The sequence below is a fragment of the Nycticebus coucang genome, chromosome 5 (genome assembly GCF_027406575.1).
Source record: "Nycticebus coucang isolate mNycCou1 chromosome 5, mNycCou1.pri, whole genome shotgun sequence".
Taxonomy (NCBI): Eukaryota; Metazoa; Chordata; class Mammalia; order Primates; family Lorisidae; genus Nycticebus; species Nycticebus coucang.
Window position 1 is genome coordinate 28,971,415 of NC_069784.1, and position 18,748 is coordinate 28,990,162.

General features: G+C 38.7%; 1 long non-coding RNA gene across 1 annotated transcript in view; it reads left to right on the forward strand.

Annotated features, from left to right (window-relative positions):
- The window catches only part of LOC128586813 (uncharacterized), an 88,291-nt gene extending 78,888 nt beyond the window's left edge, over positions 1-9,403 (forward strand). Inside the window, exons 2-3 of the long non-coding RNA XR_008380306.1 lie at positions 247-382; positions 9,318-9,403. This is a non-coding gene — a long non-coding RNA (uncharacterized LOC128586813). The remainder of the gene's footprint in view (positions 1-246; positions 383-9,317) is intronic.
- The last annotated feature ends 9,345 nt before the right edge of the window (positions 9,404-18,748 follow it).

Below are 18,748 nucleotides of genomic sequence, written 5' to 3' on the forward strand. Positions count from 1 at the left end.
AAAGGGAAGATGTGAGCCCCTGTAAGGACTTGAAAATTAGAAGTGCTCAGACAGAATTTTTTTTTCCAATTTCTCAGGGAGGCAAGACTATTTTAGTTAACAATAATTAAAAACGTATACACTCAGGTGATGGAAGTTTTCCGAGTGAAACTTTTTCCAATTAGGTTCAATTTCAAGTTGTCGGTTAAGAAAACTAGTTAATGCGTATCATTGCATAAAACAGGAGTTATTTTGGTGTTTTTCCAGGTATTTTGACTGTTCCAGGGAAGAGCTGCTGTAGGAAGACAGACAAATCACTAGTGGGCACCTTCTGAAAATGGCTAAGGGTCACTGAAGACATAAATCAGAATCCCGTTGCTTTGGAAGCACCCCAGAGAATCAGGTGAGGACCACAAGAGCTTTTCCTTAGAAAGCAGATTGACACTAAGAGAAAAATGAGACCTTTCTTCTACGAGGGCAGGAACCCAGTGGCTGTCTTATTCTCCAGCGTATTCCCATCAGCTAAGGTAATGCCTGACAAATTAATGGGCATTCGATAAATGCCAGTGTTCAATAAATTCAGTAAATGTCAAATCACAATGAGAGAGAGATTGAGTCCTGATTGAATGATTGATCTTGGGCCAGTGGGAAAAAAAAAATTAGGGGAGGATTGTTAACAACATTTTGTACATGCCCTCACTACACTGTGCTACTTCTTGTACATGTATTGATATTATCTTCTTTACTGCAAGGTAAACCTCGGTTTGTTGTTATTCGCACTCCACAGGGGGAAACTAAAGCTCGGGGAAATTGCAGATTATCCCAGAGTCACACTGTTACTAAGTATTGGTATGACGGTTTTATACCAGGTATGTGGGGCTCCACGATCTTTCCATTATGTTTGAGAAGAGCACAGTGATTTTTAAATAGAGAAGTATGCCTCACAAAGCAGCTAGGTCTTTATATTACAAATCATAGTATATTTAGAGTTGGAAGGGTCCTTAGAGCTGTGTTTCATCTTTGTGTTATGAATCAGGAACTGAAGCCAAGAGAAGTAAAGCATTGTGCTCAAATGCATGGAAAGGACGGTGTGACATAAAGTAACCCTTCCTCCTGCATACTGCCAACACACTTTTGATTATTTACCAAACATCTGCCTTTCACACCAGGTAATGAGTTCTATCCATGAGATCAGGAGTCTTGCTTTTTAGTTATTTTATATTCCAAGACTAGCCCACATGATTAAGAGCTCAATAAATACCGAATTTGGCTGAAAAAAAAAAAAAAAAAAGATGGCTGACTAGAGACATCTTGTGGGAGCATCCCTCCTGGAAGGTGAGATATTGGATGGAGGACAGGGGAGAAGAAGCCCAGCTTAGGTGTGGATCACAGAGAGAGATGACAGAGACTTCTGGGAACCCTATGGAGAAAAATTGTGAAGCTGAGAAGGAAGAAGATAAACAAGGGAAGATACCAGGGAAGGATCAAACCTAGAGAGGCTCCAAGTCTAGTGAAAGGTTAAGGAGGGATTCCCCTCTTCCTCCTACATGCCTCTCCTGAACTGAGGGCCACCATGTTTATTAAGGGCTTTTCTGCCCTATACAAGCCCAGGCATGGTACAAAGAAGGAATAGTGGGGGAGAACTGGTGTGTCCCTGGAGTTTGAGCGGCCCAGGAGAGTGCCACAGAGGCGGGAGTGCCAGCTTTCTTCCATCCACGTGTTTACTCCCTACACCTCCCCTATCGGCTGCAACCAGGTAATTTGACCTGGGGCTGACCAGGAGCCGTGGCCCCTTCCTAAGGCATTACAACCACAAGAATAATTTGAGCCAAGAAGTTTGTAAAGGCTGCTTGTTTCTGGCAGGCATGAACTTCAAGCAGAGAATGGGGCCCACATCTCTTGGGGACTTGTGGTGCAATAGGTATGCATAATGTGGGAACTTCCTGCCTGCCAGCATTTCACAGGTTACTTGCCCAAGGTGCACATAAGTAAGCTGGTCTGGGAGCCCCCTAGACTAAAGTGAGGTGCATAGGGACACAGAGGATAAGTCTGGCAGCTGGACTCAGCTGGCAAGCAAGCCTGTATGAGCATATCTGATGAGAGAGTGGCGGGATGCTGGGAACAGGGATGTGGGAGCACGTCCAAACCCCCTGCCGCAGAAGTGCCATATTGGATAAGGGTATGGCATTCAAAAAGGAATAGCCTAGCCTTTAGTTCCATGGACTGTGGCCTTTCTCCCACTTATTACAACAGAGAGAGCAGTTTGAGCTGGGAAGTTCTTGAGCCACTACTTCTCTCTGGTGGGTGTGTGCTCCACGCCAAACTTCCCATAAATAGTGTGGTCCAGCCTCTTCCTTTGAGGACTTGCAGTGCAACAGACATTCGCAGCCTGGGAGCTCCCTTCCCGCTAACAGGTCAGACACGCAGCCCTTGGGGAGTTTTGTGAGCTGGACTTGGTGGCGAGGAAGCTCACATGGACTGAATTTATTCGAATGAGCTGTGGGGATCCGAGTATGATGATTTGGGAGAGTGTTCACCGTCCAGGCAAAAAAACTGCGCTACTGGATAAAAGCAGAAAGATCCCAGGGCCTTAGGGATCAAGGGTTTAGGTCCCTCCCCCAGGAGCTGCCCTCTCGATTTGGAGAATTTATTGGGACGTCCCACCAGCGGCTCCCCCTAGTGGCCAGAAAAGCAACTTCTGCGCCCCGCTGAACATTTGCAAAACCTTTCAGGCTCTCACAGCCTAACTACAATCTGTTTTGGGCGTCCTCAATCTCAGTGGTGGTGGAGATCAAGAAATCCCCTGGGAGCTACAGAGCCTCTTTGAAATCTTGGGGCACTCAAGTACTTCACCAGGAAGACCAGAGCCTACTATAGGTACAAAAGAACAGATGGTTCTTTCACTCAAACATCAGCGAATGACAGGGATGCTCATTATAGCATCTACTGACTCAAACAGGGTGTGGTGAAATTGTGCTCACAAGTTCCACTCACCATCTTGGAGATTAAGCTGGGGGACCCAACACAATTCACACTGCTGGGAAGAGGTGAAGACAGCAGGTCAGAGGCAACCTGGGAACCTCATCAAACCTACTTGAGCATCCCAGGGACAACTTGAAACTAGCATACTTCTCCAGGGCACAGTCAGGGATTGATCGTCAGGAGTGTGGGGCAGACCCACCAGGCAGGCCCAGGACCCTCAGGACTCAATTGAATAGCCAAATGAGAAGGAATTGGTGAAAGAAATTTGGAAGCATAAAAAGTCAGAGTGAAAGGACAGACACTCCCCCACCAAGGAAATAATAGCACATTACCAATGGATACCAAACAAAATGGAAGTATTACAATGACAGATAAAGAATTCCAAATAGGGATTATAAGGAAGCTCAACAAAATAAGAGAGAAAGCAGAAAGCCAACACAAGAAAAACACAAAAACAATTTTAAGAAATGAAAGAAAAATTTGTAAAGAAATTGAATTATTTTTAAAAAAATCAGATGGAACTTCTGGAAATGAAAAATTCATTTAAGGAGATACAATAGAGAGAAGTTTTAAAAATAGCCTAGACAAGGCAGAAGAAAGGATCTTAGGGCTGGATGACAAAAGTTTCAAATTAAACTAGCCAAAGACAAAGAACAGAGAAAGAAAAGAAATGAATAAAGCCTACAAGAAATAAGGAATTACTATGGAATTATGTGAAGAGACCCAATATAAGAATTATAGGCATCCTTAAGGATGAATAAGTAAATGCACAGAGTTAGAAAAGTTATCTAAGGGAATAATGGAGGAAAACTTTCTGGATTTTGCTAGAAATTTAGATATCAGGTTCAAGAAGCCAAGAACACTTGGGTGATTCATTGTAAAGTGGCAATCACTACCACACATGGTCAATAGACCGGCCAAAGTTAACGTGAAGGAGGAACTCTGGGAAGTCATCAGGTAACTAACAAAGGAAAACCCACCAGGGTTACTGCCAACTTTTCAGCTGAGCCCTTATGAGACAGAGGGATTGTGGCCTTCTTAGACCAGTGGGCAACCTAGAATTTTGCATCCTTCAAAAAGAAGTTTCTTATATGCCATTGAAGGAGAATGAAGACATTTTCAGACAAACAAATACTGAGAGAATTTGTCAAGACCAGATCTGCCTGCATCAGAAAGACAGGAAGATAAATCAATGATCTGGAATTGTCTCAAGGAACTAGAAAAAGGAAGAGAAACCCTAGCCCAAACCCAGCCAGAAGAAAAGAAATAAATAAGGTCAGAGCAGAACTAAATGAAATCAAAAGCAGGAAAATAATACAGAAGGTTAAGGATATAAATAGTTGGGCTTTTTAAATAAAGATAAATAAAATTAACAGACCTCTCACTAGATTAACCAGAAATAGGAGAATATGTTCAATTAGAAATAAAAAAGGAGATATTACAACTCCTATCACAGAAATACAAAATATCGTTTGTGTATACCATGAGGTTCCCAGAATTGATAAACAAATTCAGCAAAATCTCATGTTACAAAATCAATGTACGCAAATCAGTAGCATTCTTTACCCACAACGGTCAAGCCAAGAATCAAATAAGTCTCAATACCTTTCACAATAGCTACAAGGAAAACAAAATACCTAGGAATGTGTTTACCCAAGGAGGTGAAAGATCTCTACAAAGGGCATTATGAATCACTGAGGAAGGAAATTGCAGATGACCTAAACAAATGGAGAAACACATCATACCCATGGATTGGCAGAATCAATGTTGTTAAAATATCTATATTACCCAGAATGATTTACAGATTAAATTAAATCCCCATGAAAAACCAATGTTAAAAAGATACTTGAACTTAAATGTTTGTTGCGGTGCAATTTACAATAGTAAAGATGTGAAATCAACCCCAAATTGCTCATCAATTCATGACTGAATTAATGCAGTGTGACACACACACACACACACACACACATACACAGATACACAGAGATATATACATACATATGAAGGAATACTAGTCAGCTGTAAAGACAGAATCCTTTTTGCTACAATTTGGATGAAGCTGGAGACTGTCATCCTAAGTGAAGTATCTAAAGAATGAAAAAACAAACACCACAAGTACCCATCTATTGAATTATAATAACCAATCAGTATTCATGTGCACAGATGGAAGTAAAACTCAGCAGAAATAAGGGAGGTTGGAGGAGGGAGAAGAGATGGGTGATATTATACCTGACAAGTACAATGAACACTCTCTGGCTGTTGGGCACACTTATAATAACACTGACTTAAACAGCACAAGAACATTCCATGTAACCCAAACATTCATACCCCAATAATATTCTGAAAAAGAAAATTAATAAGCAAATGAATGGAAACAGAACCCAAACCCAGGTTTTCAAACTTAAACTTTAAACAGAAGGTCTGTAATAATTTGTCTGTAGTGTTCTGTGTTAGGAATGAATTGCAACAGATATTCTCAATGGTTCCTTTCAGTAACAACATATATAAAGTTAATGCAACTCAGGGGTTCCTGACTTCCGTCTGCTACCCTCTGTCTAGAGTGCTATTTTAGCATTTATTGAATGGAACTGAAATATCTGTTCACATTCTTATCTTTCTCACCAGATTAAAATTATCTGAGAGTTGGGACTATGTAGTTATAATAGTTTCCAGCCCTTACCATGGGGTCTTCATATGTTACAAGTACTTGACAAATGTTCACTGACCTTACTTGCAACTAATTCAGCTACAGTTCTTAGAAAGTATTTACATGTGTTCTGCTTTGCTTCCATGTCATGTATTTCTGGTTGAAGATTTCTCTGTGGGAAAGTGTTTACCGAATAGTTTTTTCCAACTTGTTTTTTCCTTAGAGTTTCATGGACAGTGGAATGGGGTGCTAAAAAGATCTGTGATTGCCTTGGCTTGCCTGACACAAGGCTTTTCACAGACCCAGGTTCCCCTTTGAATTCAGTGTGAATTATGTGTTTATAGAAAGATCTTGTGCTCAGGATTAGCTTCATTAGGCAGTTGGACTTGCACAGAGGTGGCGGGAGTTCAGGAAGGACTCTTTTGGAAATGGGCACAGGAAGACATAGTGTGCATAGATGAATTCTCCTTTAAATAAAAACTGAGTCAGATTTTAGAATGAAATTCTGTAGTGCTGTCAACCGATTTGAAACTGGAGTTGGCAGTTGTCCTTTCAAACTGTTATTTCAGAGCACGTGTCCCAGAAGGGACAGCTAAGAATGTTTGTCATATTTGAACTCTTTCCAGAGCCATTCAGCAGGATACTGGCAGTCCACTTTCTCGTGTTAATTATTTCTGCCCTGATTGCCTGGCAACACATAACATGGGATGTATTATATTTTGCTATTTGTGAATGCTTCCAGCTGAATGCAGGAAGAAAATGGAATACAACGTCAGCTGGGATGCAACTTAATAAGTTAGGTGTGTTTTTTGATTGAAAATTTGTTATGGATGAAGTGGTCTGTGATCCCATGATTGTGTGGTTTAACCACAATTTCAGAGAGTTTGAAGGTGTCACAATGGGGCTTGGTGGAAAGAAAATACTGATCGATCTTAATGGCCACCAGAATAGAATCCATGAACATAAATCGACTCCTCTATAGGCAAAATGGATTTGTTGTAAAACTCACATTCTTTCATACTGCAAGAATTCCCTCCCTCCTTCCCTCCTGTCCTTCCATGTCATGTATTTCTTCCTTCCGTCCCTCCCTCTCTATCTTCCTTTCCTTTTCTTCCTCTCTCTTCCACCCTATTTTGACATTTTTTAAAAAATTTGAGCTAAGGCATAAAAACCTAGGAATCAAGTGTGATGGGCAAAGATGTTATTGAAACAATAATAACAACAGTGAAGATTGCGATTAAATGTAGAGCCATGAGGGTTTGATGGGTGACTCACGCATGATAGGAACTTCTCACCACACCACTTTTAGAAAGTTCTGCCTGTGGCTGTGGTTCAGTTTGAAACTGCTATGTAGAATCTCAAACAAAATATAGTAAACTCTAGAACACCATGGAGCTTAGGGGTGCCAACCACCTCTGCAGATGAAAATCTGCGTATAAATTTTGACTCTTCAAAATTTAACTACTACTAATCTGGTATTAAATTCCCCTTGCATATACCTAAAGCCACTACTGAACACACAGAAATGTATTTCTTTTATTGCCAGTAGAGTTGACCTTTGAATAAAGCAAGGGACACCTAGCTCCCCTTCCACAGTCAGTTGAAAATCCACATAAAACGCTTTTTAAAACAACCTCTTGTCCAACACATACAACTTTTAATTCCCCCAAAACTCAATTACTAAGAGCCTGCCATTGACCAGAAGCTTTACTAGTAGCGTGTGACTTAACACATAATTTGCATGTTATTTATATTGTATACTGTACCCTTCCAATGAGGTAAGTTAGAGAAAAGAACGAACAAAACCACGTGGAAGGGAAAATACATTTAAAGCACTCTATTGTAGTTACCAATACTTGAACTTGATGTCTGTTTACAAGATACTCTGCTGAAATATCTATTTACCAGATCCTCTGTCTGAAATGGTGGCAACCGCAGTTGCAGACCTCAATCTATGGTACATACCAAACAACTCACCTTCTTGTAGTGTCATGACTTTGCTCTGGCTCTTGGGAGCACTGCCAGCGTCACCAGGGGCTTCGTATGGGTCCTGTCGTATTATTCAACGTTTAGGATATTGTGCTAAACATGATGAAAAATATACACATGAGAACCAGGGAACCAGGAGAGATCCCCTTTTACTATGATCAACAACCCACTGGAGAGACCAGATGATCAGCATCACAGAGGATTTGAAGGAAACATTCAAAACACTTGCTCTCACTGTGATAGCAACGGGAGGTGGCTGTGAAATTACTACAGTCGTATAGTGCACACTACAGCTAATTTTGTGCTGTTACAAGTTAATACTGCATCTTTATATTTATTTACATCTCAACTACAAATAGTGCCATGTACCATCTGCATTTGTGCATGAGTTTTGATAAATTTTAACTTTTTATAATACTACTTATTTGTGTCTATTTTATGGTAGTAAATGACAAAATAGATTTGTATCTACATTTTTTCCCATTCATAACATACTTAACATAAAAATTTTTTTTTGGTATTTCTAGGGTATGTGGTTCCTATACAAGTTTTTTCAATTTTTCTCAAATGTCAAAAAAAGTATTCAATGTGTTAATGAAAAAACTATATATTAGTCAACCCATGAAGTTCAAACTATGATGTTCAAGGGTCAACTGTATTTGCTTACAGCACTGGAAAACAAAGGTACATTTCTGAATTATTTTTATGTCTTCAATAATTTTTTAAAAGATGATTCTCTGGGGAGTGCCTGTATCTCAGTGATTAGAGCACCAGCCGCATGATCCAGAACTGGTGGGTTCAATCCCAGCCCAGGCCTGCCAAATAAAAACAAAACAAAACAAACAAACAAAAAAAGCCAGGCGTTGTGGTGGGCATCTGCAGTTTCAGGTACTCATGGGGCTGAGGCAAGAGAATCACTTGAGCCCAAGAGTTTGAAGTTGGTGTGAGCTGTGATGCCATGGCTCTCTACTGAGGGTGACAAAGTGAGACTCTATCTCAATTAAAAAAAAAAAGAGAGAGAGATTCTCTGAAAATTTTCTCCTTTCTGTGTTCATAAAAGCCCACCCTGAATGGCAGCTTCCCTGTTGCCTTCAGTCTTGCTGGGTAATGGGGGATGATGATGCAACAGAAATCAATTCCAAAAATTATTTGTAAAATACAATTATTAAAGTGTATGGAGATACCTTTTTTTTAATTGAGGAGGGTAAGTACTGAACTGTAAATGCCCAGTTACCAACTCACATTTTAAAAATATGAAAATTAAGATCAATCTTGAAAATGGTTTTCCTATAATAATTGAGACTTCAAATAGTTATTTAGATTTTTAGATGGTCACTTTCTCAACTAGGTAAAAACAAAATAAACAAAAACTAAAACAAAGCCCAAAGACCACAAACATATTTTTGGATCAGATACAGATTTTTATGTTTGGTACACATAAAAATCAGATACACATAAAAATCGCAGCACACACGGTACCAAGGGGAGGTAGGATGTATCCCTTCAGGCCTGCGGCCGAGCCCGTTAGGCCTGTGTTCTATGAGCATCAGCGTAGAGCCAAAAAGAGGAATAAAATATAAATTTTATTGGTACTCACTTGATTACTATGAAAATTGGATTAAATGCAGACCCCCAAGTTTCCCAAGGAAGTTTAGGTTAAAAATGAGATGACTTTGACAGTAATCGCCACATTTTGAGGTTTCTTACTTATCTCTTCTAGGGTCCTGTCTGCCAACAGCGGCAGGGACTCGCCAATCAGTATTCCAGGGGCTCCTGTCCTCACCTTCTAGGGTAGTGATTTTCAACAGGTGTGCTGCAAACATTTTTAAAGATCGTTAAATTATTTTTGGAAGAAGTTCAAAACACAGTAAACATATTCTTTTTTTTGATCAACATAGTTTAAGTGTGCCACGGAGGTTTACCTATAGCGTTCAGTGTGTTGTGAGATTAAAAGCAAACAAAAAAAGGGTGAAAAACGTTGTTCTAGGGAAAGCCTGCTCTTTGGTGGTCTCCACGTGTGTTTGGGTGACGGCACAGTCGCCTCCGGCATAGAGGGGATCTTTTCTTTTGTTTCTCGTCTCCTATTCTGCCACCTCCTCCCTGGCTCTGCACCTGCCACTGTGCCCTGCCGTCTCTCCTGGGCCACATCCACGTCACAGCTCCTGCAGAATCCTAAAGGTGCCAGAGCCTGCAGGCGTGTGGTGACAGAGGAGAAGGTTGTGTAAAATCCTCTTAGACTAGAGCAGAATAGTGCTGCTTCTATTTTGATGCTTTTTACAAAATTCTTAGAGGAAAAATAAAAGCTACTTAAAGCATTTCCACGAAGGCACAAGTTCATGGAAGTTGCCCTGTGAAAGGGAAGCTATATGGAAAAGTATCATGTTGACATTACTCCTCCCCTCCGCTCTCAGACCGAGCTGTCGGGCCAGCTTTTCTGTGCCCTGGGAAGAAATTTCCTCTGGTAACATTTCTCAATACCTCATGTGAACAAATTGCTTGAAGGACAGACTCATTCTGTCTCTCAGGACAATTTAGAAATGTCCCGATCTCAACGGTAAATACAAGGTGCGGAAGAGGTGGGGCTTGTGGTTGGCCTGATGCCTGTTCACATGTGATCAGCCAGCTGAGATTGACTTAACATCATTAAATGGTTGAATAAAAATCTGAGAAAGAGTATTTTGTGATGTGAGACATGGACATTTCAGTGTCTGTTGGTAAAGTTTTATTGTAACATGTTCATTTGTTTACAAATTATTTATGGCTGGTTTTACCTTATAGAGGCCTGGCAGAATAGGTGGGCCACCATAGGCCCCTCCTCCTAAAGTATTCACCATCTGGCCCTTTACAGAAAACACTTGTCAGCTCGGTGCCTGTGGCTCAGCAGCTTGGGCACCAGCCACATACACCGGAGCTGGCAGGTTTGAATCCACCCCGGGCCTGCCAAATAACAATGACAACTACAACCAAAAAACAGGCAGGCGTTATGGTGGGCGCCTGTAGTCCCAGCTACTTGGGAGGCTCAGGCAAGAGAATTGCTTAAGCCCAAGAGTTTGAGGTTGCTGTGAGCTGTGACACTACAGCACTCTACCCAGGGCAACACAGTGAGACTCTGCCTCCAAAAAAAAAAAAAAAGAAAGAAAGAAAACACTTGCCTACCTTTGACATAAAGAAAGAACCACTGCATGGGTGGTACCTGTGGCTCAGAGGAGTAGGGCGCTAGCCCCATATATTGGAGGTGGCGGGTTCAAACCCGGCCCCGGCCAAAAACTGCAAAAAAAAAAAAAAAAAAGAAGAAGAAGAAACCACTGCTTTATGTGAAGGTCTCAGTAGAACTTGGCTGTTAGAATGTACTTGGTAAACACAGACCCAGATACTCTTTCCTGATACATTCATGTTTCTCTCTTTCCTTCATTTATTCTTCATTTACCTCTTCTTTCTTCCTCCTGCCTTTTCTCCCTTTCTGGCTTTTTTTCTTCCTTTCTCCTACTCTGTTTCCTTCTTTCTTTTCCCTGCGTTAGCTTTTACCATTGCTTATGAATGTTTAGACCATCCCTTATTTTTTTCAGTGCATGACAAAAAAGTGAGTGCACAATATTTAAGTCAGATCAGTATGTTTTAAAGATTCCATTATAAAGTGCATTTTAATACACTGTACTAATAGTCAAAACGTATAAAGACACTCTGGTTTTTCTTTTCAATTAAATGTCAAGCATGGTTGTTTCATTTACTTTAGATAAATTGTGCTGGGAAAAAGCATGACTTACCAACAAATACATTTTAAAATATTGGTGTGAGGACCAAGAGTATATTAAAATGTATATAGGAATTTAGCTGTGTTTTTATACTAGCAAACACAGACAGCAATTGCTTTTATAAACTGATGTTTGTTGTTTTTGCATTTCGTGCTTAAAAATGTGTCACACTTTATGGGGGCAAGACATGATTGCAAGAGGGACTTTACCTAACAATTGCAATCAGTGTAACCTGGCTTATTGTACCCTCAATGAATCCCCAACAATAAAAAAAAAAAATGCATTTGTAAAAAAGGAAAACTGCATTTATATAAAGTTATCTCATAATATTTTATGTAAATTTAAATATTTTATTTTGCTTAAATTTTGGTAGTATATTTATATGATTTACTTTCATTTAATTTTGTTTAGAAAAATAAAATAAGAGAGAAGGTGTCAGGTGTCTGTTTGCAAGGACTTTAAAAACACAGCCCATTCTGTTTGCATGCAGGATTTCTTCATTATAAGGGAAAAGTCAAACGGAGCATTAGCCCATAGACTTTTCCCTTCTAATTTTGGTTTTAAAGTCACAGACATATTCTGATATTATAAAGTAATTTTGTTAAGATGAATGGACTTCTTTGAACTTGAAGGTTGAAGGTAGGGTTGTAAAATTTTCATTTCACATTTGAGGGCCCAGCAAACTATATACTTTTGAGGTGAATTGATTAAGAAATGGATGGATGAAATAATTATAACTTTAGATGCTATTGGCATAATCATCTAGCACACACGTCCTCACCATCTCATCCAGGAAAGGTCTTGCATTTTTCAGCCCCGACTCAGCACCAGGAATCACTGAGTTTCTAGGCCCTGTGACTGCTCTTACTTTTCCTGGAGGAAGATATTGCTTCCTCTGCAGTAAAATCTTATTTTCTGCCAGTGGATACTGCCACCATCCTGAAGTAGAGAAAATGCACGCCAACAGTTCGTCTGAAAGGGCGACAGGAAATTACAAGATGGAAAATTGTGTGTGGTTTGTTTTCTTTGCCAGTGGTGTTCAAACATTTTGAATATATATTGCACATGTGAATGTTTTGAACATACCTTTATAGATAACGGATAGCTGAATAGCTGCATAGGCTGATGAAGATAGATGGATGTGGATGTACATAAACAACTTTTCATTTGGACAACTCTCTTCAATATATTATCTCAAGATAACTAATATATCTAGACATAGTAGAAAATACTTTCACAAACACTCCCCTTCTTATATCAAATAATTGTGAATATTCATCATAGAAGGTGAGATAATCCATCAATCACTTTAAAATATAGTCAATCACAATGGCTTGGAAGTTAACTAGTGATGGGCTAGTTGGCATATTGTATGTGATACGAGACTGGTAATATATGGCTCTACTATGGGTGTTAGTGTCCAGAGTGTTATAAACATTATCAAAATAACATTTATGACATTTTGTATAAATAGAATTTCTAATGCATCATTTTTTCCAACAGATTATCCTGCACATCTCCTGAGTGGAAGCAGCTAATTCCTGGCAACCATTATTTGGTTATACATCTGGAGGTGTGGCTTTTAAGCTCATTATATTGCTTGGTTCCTTTCCTCGAGTTGGGAGCTTGGTAATAGTCCCTGAAGATTTGTGTGAGAGGGAAAATATGGATGAACTTGATCAAGTATGCTACTTGCTACTTTTAAAATTCTCTATGCCCTGTGTCACCTAACACCAATCCTGGAAACTTTGATCCTCCTTTTAGAGTAATTTCTTTCTTCATTTAGATTGTGACTTGGGAGTTTAGTGAGCAGCCATCATTCCTCAACAACGCAGCAGCATACGTGGAAGTTTCAGTGATGTGTTCTCCGTTTCTCCCTCCTATAAATAAAACACATTTATTCCTCATCTCTCCACCCACTCAAGCATTGACTGTGTTCTGAGGGTTGGAGCTTGATATGGAACCTTGAATACATTAGTGATATTGTTGGAGCATCATTCTCAGTAGGTAGGAACCAGACCGTTATCAGGTAGGTGACAGAAAACAGAACTAGGTAAGATTTGTCTCACATTTTAGTTTCATCCATTTTATCAACATTTAGTCATAGATGGGCAGTATGACAAAGGCTGAGAAATGGTGACGTGACTTTTTTTTTTTTTTTAAACAGAATCTCACTCTTTTGCCCAGGCTAAAGTACCGTGCCGTTAGCCTAGCTCACAGCAACCTCCAACTCCTGGGTTCAAGTGATCCTCCTGCCTCAGCTTCCCAAGTACCTGGGAGTACAGGCATTTGCTATCATGCCCAGCTAGTTTTCTTATTTTTAGTAAAGATTGGGGTCTTACTCTTTCTCAGGCTGTTTCAAACTCCTGAGCTCAAGGGATCCTCCTGCCTTAGCCTCCCAGAGTTCTAGGATTACAGTAAGAGCCACTGCCCCTGGCTGTAGAGATGCTTTGATGCCAAAGTTCATACTAAATTCTACATTCGAACACCAACCTCCATAAATGTGAAAACAGCAACTACCTAGAGTCTTATCATCTTTCCAAAAAATGTTCACATTTCCACTATTAGAGTGGGTCTCTTGGGCTGAGCTACTCATTACACAATGGTGAGGATAGGAAGATTAACCTTATATGAAAACTATATTTTATTTATTAATTCAAAAATACTTATTTGGTATCTACTTCCCTATTATGTGCTCACTACTTGGCCCAGGGTATAAAAAGAGTTCAGTGCCAAAGGAGCAAATCTTAGAACTTTTAAATTCATAAATTAAATATCAAACACTCGTTATGTATTTTGTGTTGTTCAAAAACAAAAGACGTAGAAGGAGGGCATAAGATCTAGTCTTGACAGGATACTTACTTTCTCATAGAAATGTTGCTATTTCTTTTACACTTTGGGGCACCCATGAGAAAATATGGAATAATAACTGCATTACAGGTATGAAGATTTCATTTACTTATGCTGATAAGATCTCCAGATAAAAGGCCTTCTTGGGTAAGGGGACCATTTAGCTGTCATAAGTAGAGAGCATAATTGCATTCATGTTCATATATTGAATAAATTCTATTCAGTAAACACTGACGGAGTCTCATTAAGACAAAGTAATAAGATTCTATGCTAACAAATATCATTTTTTTCAGCATGTATTTGTTCCTACATGATCAAAATCCTGCTTCTGAGGAGAGTTGCCAGTGCCATGTTTAAAAGACCCATCTTAACAGAAAAAGTTACAAAGCCAAGTAAGTTTAATTGCATGTCACCTCTTGGTTTTGACAAAATATAATGGCATGAGTTGCTAGTAAACTTAATTATGTAGATTTATTTTAGCTCAACAAGATATGCTATATAGAGTAAGTAGTTAGCTATGAGCCAAGTTTTGACTTGATATTTTTTTTTTTGCAGTCAAAATGCTTATGAAAGAATGAATATATTAATGAAATTTATCAGTGTAATTGTTGCCAAAAGCAATTTTATACTGGAAAAATACCTCTTCCCATGGTTCAAGGAAAAAAATGTAAGAACCTCTTTCAAACATGTAAGCAGAAATTTGCTGAAGATATTAAAATTCCTTGACTGGCCTTGCATCTCTGCCAAGACGTCTCAAATTCCCACGATTACCCCCTTACTAATACAGCTTAATTTTTTCCAAGCCAGTCCTTAAAATGATACTAGACATAGGGACACAGATTGTTAGGTAAATACAGATTCCTGACTTTTTGATGATCTTTGCCTGACTCCCCATGTGAATTTTCCCATTCCCTCAGTACTATCATCCTTCTTTCATGTAACAAAAAAAAAAAAAAAAAAAAAAGAACTTGGAGGCATTCCCGACTCTTCCTTTTCCTTCACGCGCCCCTCTCAGTCACCAGACGCTACGTGTTCTTAAACACTTTCTGATATCAGTGCTTCAAGTCCATTCTCTTTTCCGTCATCCTAGAATGGGTCTTTATAGTCAGACAAAGGCAATAATCCTTTCATTTGTCTCCTGATCTTTTCCCCCTCCACCCATGATATATGATTAATAGTTCTAAAATAGAGATTTTTATCACTGCCTACTCAAAAATCTTCAACCTTCCTGAACAGCCTATGGAAAAAGTTCCAATCCTTAGCAAGACCTTTAACTTCTTCCGTGTTTTACCCCTTCTCTATCAATCCACCTCATTTTCATTCTAGCCTAGTTGATCACTGTCTCCTGACCAAGGCATCTTCTACTTTGATTTCCAGATTTTGCTCCTCATGTTTCTATTTCCTGTTATTCTTTCTCCTTAATCAAATCTTTCTGAATTCTCATGACCCAGTTGAAGTTCTGCCTTTTTTATACAGTGTTTCCATGTCTCCCAGTTCTAATGGATCTACATTTTTCAAGTAGAAAGCGTGTACGTGCCTCTGCATAGTACGGCATGAACAAATGGAGGTCCAGAAAGGTCGACCAGTTAGAGGTAAATCTATGACTTGAGTTTCTTCACTTTCCTTCCTATTATGCTTTTGTCCCTTTCTAGACTTCTTAAAGAAATGACAGAGTAATTTAAGAGTTATTTATCTTTCTTCTTATCTAGGGACATATCGCCTTATTTCACTGTTTAACTATTTCTATGTGTTTCTTCTTACTCTTTATTCTATAAGCTTGTAGGAAGAAGTGATTGTGTATCCCATGAATTTCAGTGCTAAGTACATTTAAGCATTGATGTATACTTTGTTATCAAAAGGCTTGACTATGCCCTTTAAAATTTTGTAAAATTCTTATAGGGTCTCTATTTTTTGCTTTTTCCAATGAATATTAAATCACATGATGTTGACTATGACAAACCATTGAAATCTTCAGCATTTAGGTAAGTAATGTGGTAAAGGGAATAGAGATTGGAATAGAGTCAGAGGCAGAATTCAGACATTGACGTTAAGAAATAAATCCCTACTGCAGACTGCCAATGAAAAGATAACTTTTGAAATAGTGTTAAAATAAAATGATTTGCCTAATCATTAGACTTTTCTTCAGAACCATTTTTATTATATTTGATTATATATTGTTGCACTACAGGGAAAAATTGGTAAAGGCCTGGTTGTATCATTATTCCCTTGGTAAATGACAGACATTTTGCTTTTAGCTTTCTTTACAGAAATCTAATCTGTATTTTACAACACCTGGGGAAAGTCCACCATCTAACTAGCTAGACAAGCTTTTGAACCACAGAAATGCATCCATGATGTCTAGCTTCTCCCAAAATCAAAGAAATTCTTCCTAACCTATTAGATACCAGCTCCTCTTACAGCTCTCCCCATTAGAGGAAAACTCAAATTACAAAATCAGCAAAATGTGAATTAATAACAATGCAGATATTTTGAATGTTGACAGAAAATATATTTTCTCTCATTAAATATCACTTTGCTGATAACAGTGATGACCTCTGAGAGTTAATGCAAAGTCAGGAACAAAAGTTAAGTTTTTTTTTTTAAATGTCATTTACCATCCTGAAAAAGTCTCTGTGCAACATTACATTTCTCACTTTTTGTAAGTCTTGGAAAGACATGGTATTTTTCTGGTTTCGTCAGCAGTGAAAATGCCTTCACACAGGCCTGTAGCTGATGACATTGTAGTGAAAGCTCTCCAAACACTAATTGGAAATTAAAAAAAAAATCTTGACAACACCTCACTGCATCATAGTTATGTTTCATCACCTTAGACATTCATTATCACTCACCACATACACATATGTTAGTGGGGGAATGATTTAGAATTGTCTCATATTGCAGAGTCAAGCCTTCTCTCTCTCTCTCTCTCATGGAGTTATTTTTGGAAGGCTAACAACTTCAAATTGTGATCTCAATTTGTAATTTTATACATAGATTATCGTGCACAACAATATGGAAGCCCCAATTTTTCCGAAGGAAATTCCTCAGGGAGAAGCAAAATGTATTGGTTTCCTCACATTAAAAGAAAAAAAAATAATGTCCTTTCTTTAGATTTATGTGATTTATTAGAAGTTCATCAGCAAACGTATGACTTTAACTTTCTTACTATCTGAAAAATGGAAATATCAATGCATTTCTAGCAGTTATGGGATGATTATACTCATACAGTGTATTTTAATATCTGGACAAAATAAGAAGACAAAAAAAATCATGTTGTATTTGCATAAGGAGTTCGGACTATGATGCAGGTAGCATACACACCCCTAAGTCGGTTCTTCCCTTTGCATCCCACAGAGTTGTATTACGTATTCTTGCAAAATTATAAACAAAGAAGTAAAAGGAAGACTCGATTTGTACCTGATTCATAGAGGGAAGTTCATATAGACTAAAATAGACAATGTATAAAGACAATGCCTTTGGCCATCTGTCTGTTCTGTAGATTTAATCGTAGCTTCTGGCTTCACAGTCTTTTCCTTCAGACATATTTAAAACGATCAGGATGTGCACGGAGACTCTCCAAAACGAATCACATTTCTGCTTTCTGCATAAAGTGCATGTAGAAGATATTGAATAAGCATATTTCATGGTAGATCATATGTTCTAATCCACGAGACTGCCCACGTGTGCCAGTTTTCCACCTGGCTTCCTGCCCACTCATTTGTACAGCCGTGCCATCCTGCATGAAAACAGCAGCCGCAAAGCCTATCAATGTATAGGGCTCCTGCCCCTATTCAAATGATGGAAGAGGCTCAGACTCAAAGTCTTCACGCTCTATCTTATGCAATTAGAAATTTGTGACCTGGAAATAAAAATATGCTAAATATGTATTAGCCCCAACCATTGATTATTCACCAAATCAAGTTTAAATTCCTTCCTAATCGTAGCTAATGTTCTGTGAGTGCTTACTATGTACGTAACATCTAAGTTAAAAACAAGCAATTCCTCAAGCTTATAAGAAAGAAATATACAGTGTTACCATGATAACAAGTTAATACCAGAACTGGATGTAAACGTATTCAACCAATAAATAACACTTTGTTTCATTTAACAGATCTCTGATAGCCAGCCAACCAGGTGCAGCCTCAGACCTTCAAAGTGGACCAATCAGTGATGGACTCACTCCAGTGAATATATACTTAAAGCTGACACTGACATTAAGCCGATCCTATGACACAAACCACACTTCTAGGATGTATGTTGATAACTCCCTGCTGCAGCAGCTAAGACATCCTCAAATCAAGCATTTCTCAAGTGCCCTATCAAAGTTCAACAGTTTGCTTTGTTCAGTGAGCCTATGTTCAACCAGCATGGAACTTACAGACTTCAGAATAGAGTGTACATTCACCTTTTACAATCCAGATATTGAGTGACATTCTCTTATGATAAAGTGTTAATTGATTTAATTCTCTTACCACCTCTGGGAAGTAGATACCACGATTATCTCCACTGTAAGATCAGGAAACTGGGATACAAGGAGGTGAAGAAAATT